Raw genomic sequence first — 7,914 nt, 5'->3', positions numbered from 1 at the left:
CTCCAGCTCCATCCATTTACCTGTAAATGCCATGATTTTATTCTCTTTTATTGCTGAGTAATATTCCATTGCGTATATTTACTATGTTTTCTTTATTCATCTACTGAAGGGAATTTAGGTTGGTTCTACAGTTTAGCTATTGTGAATTCTGCGGCTATAAACATTGATGTGGCTGTGTCCCTGTAATATGCTGTTTTTAATTTCTTTGAATACATACTATGAGTGGGATAGCTGGATCAAATGGTGGCTCCATTCCCAGTTTTCCAAGGAATATCCATATTGCTTTCCATATTGGATGCACCAATTTCCAGTCCCACTGGCAATGTATGAGTGTGCCTTTTTCCCCACATCCTCTCCAACACTTATTGTTGTTTGTATTCTTAATAGTTGCCATTCTGACTGGAGTGAGATGAAATTTTACAGCAGTTTAGATTTGTATTTCTCTAATTGCTAGAGATGTTGAATTTTTGTTTCATGTATTTGTTGATTGAGGTATATAACCTTCTGAGAATTATCTGTTCAGTTCCTTGGTCCATTTATTGATTGGATTATTTGTTTCGTGTTTAGATTTTTGCATTGTTTATGTACTGTAGAGATTTTTACTCTATCTGATGTGGGAGTGGTAAAAATTTCCTCCCAAGATGTAGGCTTTCTATTCACATCACTGATTGTTTCTTTTGCTGAGAAGAAGCTTTTTAGTTTGAATCCATTCCATCTGTTGATTCTTGATTTAAATTCTTGTACTATAGGAGTTTTATTATGGAAGTTGGGGCCTAATCCCACATGATGAATATTTGGATCTACTTTTTCTTATATAAGAAGCAGGTTCTCTGGTTAATTACTAAATATATATGCTCCAAACAATGGAGCACCTATGTTCATTAAACAAATTCTTCTCAAGTTACAGAGTCAAAATTGACCACAACACAATAATTTTGGGTGACTTTAACACACCTCTTTTTACCACTGGTTAGATCTTCCAAACAAAAGCTGAACAAAGAAACTTTAAAACTCAATAATACAATCAATAACTTAGATTTAACTGACATACATAGAATATTTATCCTTCAATGAGCAAATACACTATCTTCTCAGCATCACATGGATCCTTCTATAAAATAGACCATATATCATGCCACAAACCAACTGTCTGCAAATACAAAAAGGTAGAGATACTACCCTGAATTTTATCAGATCATAATGGAATGAAATTAGAAATCAATGGCAAAATAAAAAAATAAAAATTACTCTAACAGGGCTGGGGATGCGGCTCAAGCGGTAGCGCGCTCGCCTGGCATGCATGCGACCCAGGTTCGATCCTCAGCACCACATACAAACAAAGATGTTGTGTCTGCCAAATACTAAAAAATAAATATTAAAAATTACTCTAACACCTGGATACTAAATAATATGCTACTGAATTAACAATTGGTTGCAAAAGACATCAAAGAGGGGATTAAAAATTCTTTGAGGTAAATGAGAACACTGATACAACATATCGAAATCTCTGAGACACTATGAAGGCAGTACTAACAGATTCTTACTTCTTCTTTGCCTGTATGTGACCTTCATTGTGGAAGTTCTTGTTCCAAAGATTCCTCATTTTGACTTTCAAAAGGAAGTCCTGGATTAGTCTTTATTGCCATGGTCTTGAATTAGCAGATGATAAATGAATTTCCACTCACAGAAAGTCTCTTTTGATTTCCAAAATTTAGCCTTGGTCTCATTTTGTTTTGGGTTTCCTCAAATATGTCCTCCTTTTCTTCTATAATGTTCTTTTTTCCCATTAGTTTCCTCTCTTTTTCTTAATTTACTAAAAAAAAAAAACTGGTAATATCTTTAAGTTTATTTTTTCAAATACTTTGATAATAAACATTTTATATGTAGTATCTGTTAAATTATACCTTCAAGATCATGTTCTTCAAGATTTTTATATTTTTCATTAAGTTTACCTTCAGTAAGAAATATCTTGATCTCACCATTTAACACTCCATGTATTACAGCCTAGGACTGGGGTTAACACTCTGAATAAAAGTAAGCATGAAGGAAAAAAAAAAAAAAAAAAAAAAAAAAAAAAAAAAAAAGAAATATCTTGATCTAGTTAGATGGATAGATATGGTAGTCCCATGTTAGCAAACTTTCTATTGCTAAAATAACATCTGAGATAATCAGTTTTAAAAGATGAAATATTTATTTTGAGTCAGTTTTTCAGGTTCTATTTTATGACCAATTGACCTTGATGCTTTTGAGCATGTGGCAAACAACATATTATTGTGTGGAACACATGGTGGAGCAAACTGATAATTTCATGATTGCTATGAAACAGAGAGAGAAAGCAAGAGATCAGCATCCCACCATCTTCTTCAAGGGCATGCTCTCAATGACCTAAAAATCTCCCACTAGGCTCCACCTCTAAATGATTTCCACCAGCTCTTAATAATGCCAAGCTGGGGTCTAAGTACTCATATCTCTTTGGACAATCAAGTTTGAATAATCAATTTGCAGAGTGTAAAATTATGCCCCTTATCCCCAAGTCTTATGTTCTTATCAGAATGCAAAATGCATTCAGTCTATCTCCAATAGCCTCCAAAGTCTTAACTGTCCAAGCATTGTGGAAAAATTTAATTTCAAGTCTACTCTGGAACCCAAGGAAAACTTAGCTCTAAGCCACTGTAATTTTTTTTAAAAAAAATCACTTATATACCTCCATATATACCTCTCCTAAAAGAGAGAAATGGAAGCAATTGAAATGAAGGATCAAATCAAATCAAGACCAAAATCCATCAGGACAAACATTAGATTCTATGTCTCCATATCCCAAATCTGGGGCACACTGTCACAGAGTGTGTGTTGCCAAGGGCTCAAGCATCCTGTTTATTATGGATTGGCTGGTTGAAACACATTTGGTCACTCTTTTGGGCTGGCTCTGTTTGCTGCCTGCAGTGTCACTCTGCAGATATTCTACATTCCTGACATCTCTAACTTCTATGTAACCAAAATCTAGGAGTAAAGATGTCGTCAATTTTATTACAAAATATTGTTACAATTGTTCTATTTTTGATAATTTTAAAATTACATAATTTATAATTTATAAGTTAAATAAATTAAGCTTTATCATAGATACATACATATAGGAAAAAGGGTATATAGGTTTAAATATATCCACAGTTTTAAGTATCTATTGGAGGTTTGGGGATGTGTCCCTGGAAGATAAAATGGGATTACTGGATTACTATGCAGTGGAAGTGGTCACTGATGAGAAAAGAATGGATAATGAATGCAATGAGTTTCTATATCCATCTTTAAGTTCAACATCTAAAACTAAATTTTCTTTTTTCTTAAGCTCCTTATTTTCCTATGATCCATATGTCATGTAAATAAAATTATTTTAATAACAAAATGTAACAATTTTTAACGAATTAGAATATTTTTTATTCCTTCCTTCCTATATCCAATGTTCTTTCAAGCATTGTTGGCTCTATATTTCTTGTTAGTTACTCAAACATTTAGGTACTTCTTAAAATCTACCACCTTCATCTTTGATTTAATAATTCCATTCTCTTTCATTTCTAACCAATATTAGTGCACTAATTTTCTAAGTTGATTCCTGTCTTACAGTTACTATTATTTTTTGAAGGCAGGGTCTCTGTTTTGATTATCTTGCTCCTCTGGGCCAAATATAGTGTCCCACATGTAATAAATATTCTTTTTAAAGTAACAGGTTCTTTATTATTATTATTGAGATTTATTTACTTTAACATATAATTTACCCCTATAAGTTTTCAATTTAATGGTTTTTAGCATATTCTCAGATTGGTGAAAATATCTAATCCAGGATGCTTTTATTCTATATTAAAATATAAACCAAACCTATACTTTTAGCAGACATTATCAATTCTAGCCCTCACCAATCCAACCTCTGGAAAACATCAATCTGTTCTTTGTCTCTGTGGGTTTTCCTATTTTGGATATTTCATATAAATGACATTTATAAGTATATGTTTTTTTGTGACTGCTTTCTTTCACTTACCATAAATTTTCAAAGTTTGTCAAGCTATAGCATATATCAATAGTTTTTTCCTTTCCCTATGGCTGAATAATTTTTGCATTATATAAGTATATGATGCAGTTTATCTATTTACTTGATTGTGGACTAGTTTCTTCATTTGATTATTATTCATAATGTTCTTATAAACATTGATGTAGGAGTTGGAATGTAGCTCAGTAGTAGAGCACTTGTTCTACATGTATGAGGTCTTCATTCAATCCAAAATACCGAAGAACAAAGCAAAGTAAAATAATAAAAATAGGAACCATCAGTCTCACACAATTTTTATGTAGAAAATATTTCCGTTTCTCTTAGATATGTATCTAGAATTGGAATTTCTGGATAATAAGATAAAGCCATATAATTTTTAGAGGAAATTTTATTGAAAGTTTTCAAAGTGGCTGCAAATTTGTGTCTTTTTACCAGAATTAAATGTGGGTTCTAATTTCTCCATGTACTGAAAATCATTTTATCTTTATAGATTCTAGCCATCCTAGTGTGGATAATGTGGTATTGTTTTTTTTGTCCCTAGAGAAATCAGCATTCTTTAAATGTTTATTAAAATAGTAAGTAACCGAGGGCACAAATTAGCTTTACATTAACATTTTATTGTATCTATTTATTTATTTTAATGCTTCATTTATTGAGTTCATGACAGTTATACAAGATAGTGGGGGTCATTTTGACCTAATCACAAATGCATACAATATAATTTGCACCATTTCAGTTCTTGGTACTTTCTGTTTCCCTCCCCTCCTACTTCCACTTTTTCCTCTTTATTATTGGTTTACCTCTGTATATTTGTTACTTTTAAATTGGTTCTTTGTAGATGTACATAAATGTTAAATTTTTGTTGTATATTAATATATGTACATAGTATAATTTGGTCAATTTCATTTCATAGTTTCTCCCTTTTTCATTACTCCTCCCTCATCATCTATCCCCTTTCTGTAATCCACTGATCTTCCTTAAATTTTCATGAGATTCTTCATTTGCCCACTTTATTTTTCTCTAGCTTCTATATATGAGAGAAAACATTTGAAATGTGACTTTCACTCAGCATGATGTTCTCCAGTTCCATCCATTTATCAGGAATCTAGTGAAATTTGAATTTCCTCAGCATGACATTCTCTATTTCCATCCGTTTACCAAGAAATATCATAATTTCATTCCTCTTTAAGTTTGAGTAAAATTCCATTGTGTGTGTGTGTATGTGTGTGTGTGTGTGTATATATATATATATATATATATATATATATATATATATATATATATATATTTCCCTTCTTTATTCATGTGTGGATGGGCAGCTGGGCTGATTCCATAACTTGGCTGTCATGAAGTGGGCTGCTATAAGTATTTATTTGCCTGTATCACTAGAAAATGCTGATTTTCATTCTTTTGGATAGAAAACATGGAGTGAGATGGCTGGGTTGCATGGTTATTATGTGGCTAGTCTCTTGAGGGATGTCCATACTGCTTTCAATAATTGCTATACTATTTGGCAGTCCCACCAACATTATATGAATATAACTTTTCCTTCACATCATCAGCAGCACTTATTATTTTTATTCTTTGTTTTTGAGTACTGGGAATTGAACCCAGAGTTGCTTAACTGTTGAGACACATTCCCAGTTCTCTGTGTATCTCTCTCTGTCTGTCTGTCTCTTTCTCTCTGTCTGTGTGTGTGTGTGTGTGTGTGTGTGTGTGTGTGTATTTTTTCTTTTTTATTTTTTGGTACAGGGGTTTGAACTCAGGTGCACTCAACCACTAAGCCATAACCCAGCCCTATTTTACATTTTATTTAGATATAGAGTCTTGCTGAGTTTCTTAGTTTATTGCTGTTGCTGAGGCTGGCTTTGAACTCATTAGCCTTTTGTCTCATCTTCCCCAGTTGTTGTGATTTTAGGCATGCACCATTGTACCTGGCTATATGTATCAACTTTGAGACAGAGTCTCATTAAATTGCTTAGGGCCTTGCTATGTTGCTGAGGCTGACTTTGAACTCACTATCCTGTCTCAGTCTCCTGAGCTGCTGGGATTACAGTTGTTTGCCACCATGGTATAGTTTTTTCTCTTGATGATTGTCACTCTAGCTGCAATAAGATAAAATCTCTATATAGTTACAATTTGCATTTTCTTAATTGTGATGGATGTTGAATGATTTTTCATATATTTGTTAGCCATTTGTATTTCTTCTTTTGAGAAATATGTTTAGTTCTTTTACCCATTTATTGATTTTGTTATTTGTTTCTTTGTTGTTAAGGTTTTTGAATGATTTATGTATCCTGTATATCAATCCCCTGTCAGAGGAGCAACTGGTGAAGATTTCTCTCCCATTCTCTATGTTATCTCTTCATAATCGAAATTGTTTTTTACGCTGTGAAGAAGTTGTTTTTTCTTTTGATGCCATCCCACTTCTTGTTTCTTGGTTTTATTTCTTGGGCTTTAGGAATCTTTTTAAGGAAATTAATTCCTCTGCTACTATGTTGGAGTGTGGAACCTATATTTTTCTTATGGGTTATATTAATATATTGATGTGAATTAACTAGGTGATACCTGTATGCAGGTTGGTTGTAGCTGCATGAAGTAGGTCACTCTGGACATGTTTTGGGGATTTTTCTTTAGTCATTCATGAGCAGAGATCTCTATCAGCTTCCTTCCTGCTATGTTCTAAACCGCTTTCCTCTGCAACACTCTTCTTTCATGAAGTTCTGACTTACCTCAGGCCCAGATGTATGGGGTTGACCAACAATAGAATGAACCTCTTAGTCTATTAGCCAAAATAAACTTCTTCTTTAATGTTGTTTTTGTCAGTTTTTATTTCACAGTAATGTAGAAGCTGGCAATAACAGAAATTGGTACCAAAATGTGGGATCACTGCTATGACTATCCTAACTGTGTGTTTCAGAAGATTCTGAAGATTTTTGGAGTTTGTGGTATGCCACAGTCTGGCTGGGCACAATTCAGGAGCCACTTGTCAAAAGAAACGAACTTTATTTTTAGAACCACACAAGCCAAACCACACAGCTCTTCAGGAAAACCTTCAGAGTCCAACTGCCACCACTGGCTTCCCACAATCCTCTCAACCTCCCCCACTCCTCCTGCTCTTAAGGCCGATTGGCTGGGTCATGTGGGCGGAGCCAAAAAAGTCCCCCAATGAGCAGCTCCGTGGTCTGAAAGGACGGGGAAACAGCCCAATGAGCATCACCGCAGAGGAGCCAATCAGTTGGCAGCTAGAAGTTTTCTGGGGCCGCTGTGAGCCAATCATCAGCTGGCAGCTGGAAGTTTGCTGGCAGCTGGAAGTTTGCTGGCTGCTGGAAGTTTGCTGGGGCCCCTTCGGCTGTTGCTCTCAACAGTGGTAGGAATTTTTTAAAGTTTAGAGCTGCAAGCTGGAAAAGGTATAGAATATTGTAAGCAGAGCTTAAAATGAGTCAGTCTGGTGGGAGCTCAAAAGACCAGAATGTTGCTTGGATTGTAGACAGTAAAGACTGGGTTCATGAGATTTCAGAGTAGGGGGACTTTATTAGAAATTGGGCTGGAGGTCTTTCATGTTATGTTCTGGAAAATAAATTGTCTACATTTTTCCCATGTCCTGATCCTGATACTTATTGTCAAGCAGAATTTAAATGGGATGGACTAATTAATCATGCAGAGGAAATTTCAAATAAACACAGCAGTCAGAGACATAGATACTGCTGGTGATTTTTAGCTAAGATTACTGTGATGATCAGGAGGAGAAATAGTTTAAAAGTTTTTTAGTTTGGTCATAAAAATACTGTTGCTAAGGTAGATGACGTTGTTAAAGAGATTATGGCAACTAAAGTGATGTCTTTTGTGTGTGTGTGTACTGGGGATGAATGTAG

This window comes from Urocitellus parryii, chromosome X (genome assembly GCF_045843805.1).
Source record: "Urocitellus parryii isolate mUroPar1 chromosome X, mUroPar1.hap1, whole genome shotgun sequence".
In the NCBI taxonomy this organism is placed as follows: domain Eukaryota; kingdom Metazoa; phylum Chordata; class Mammalia; order Rodentia; family Sciuridae; genus Urocitellus; species Urocitellus parryii.
Note: the sequence above shows the minus strand (reverse complement) of the source record.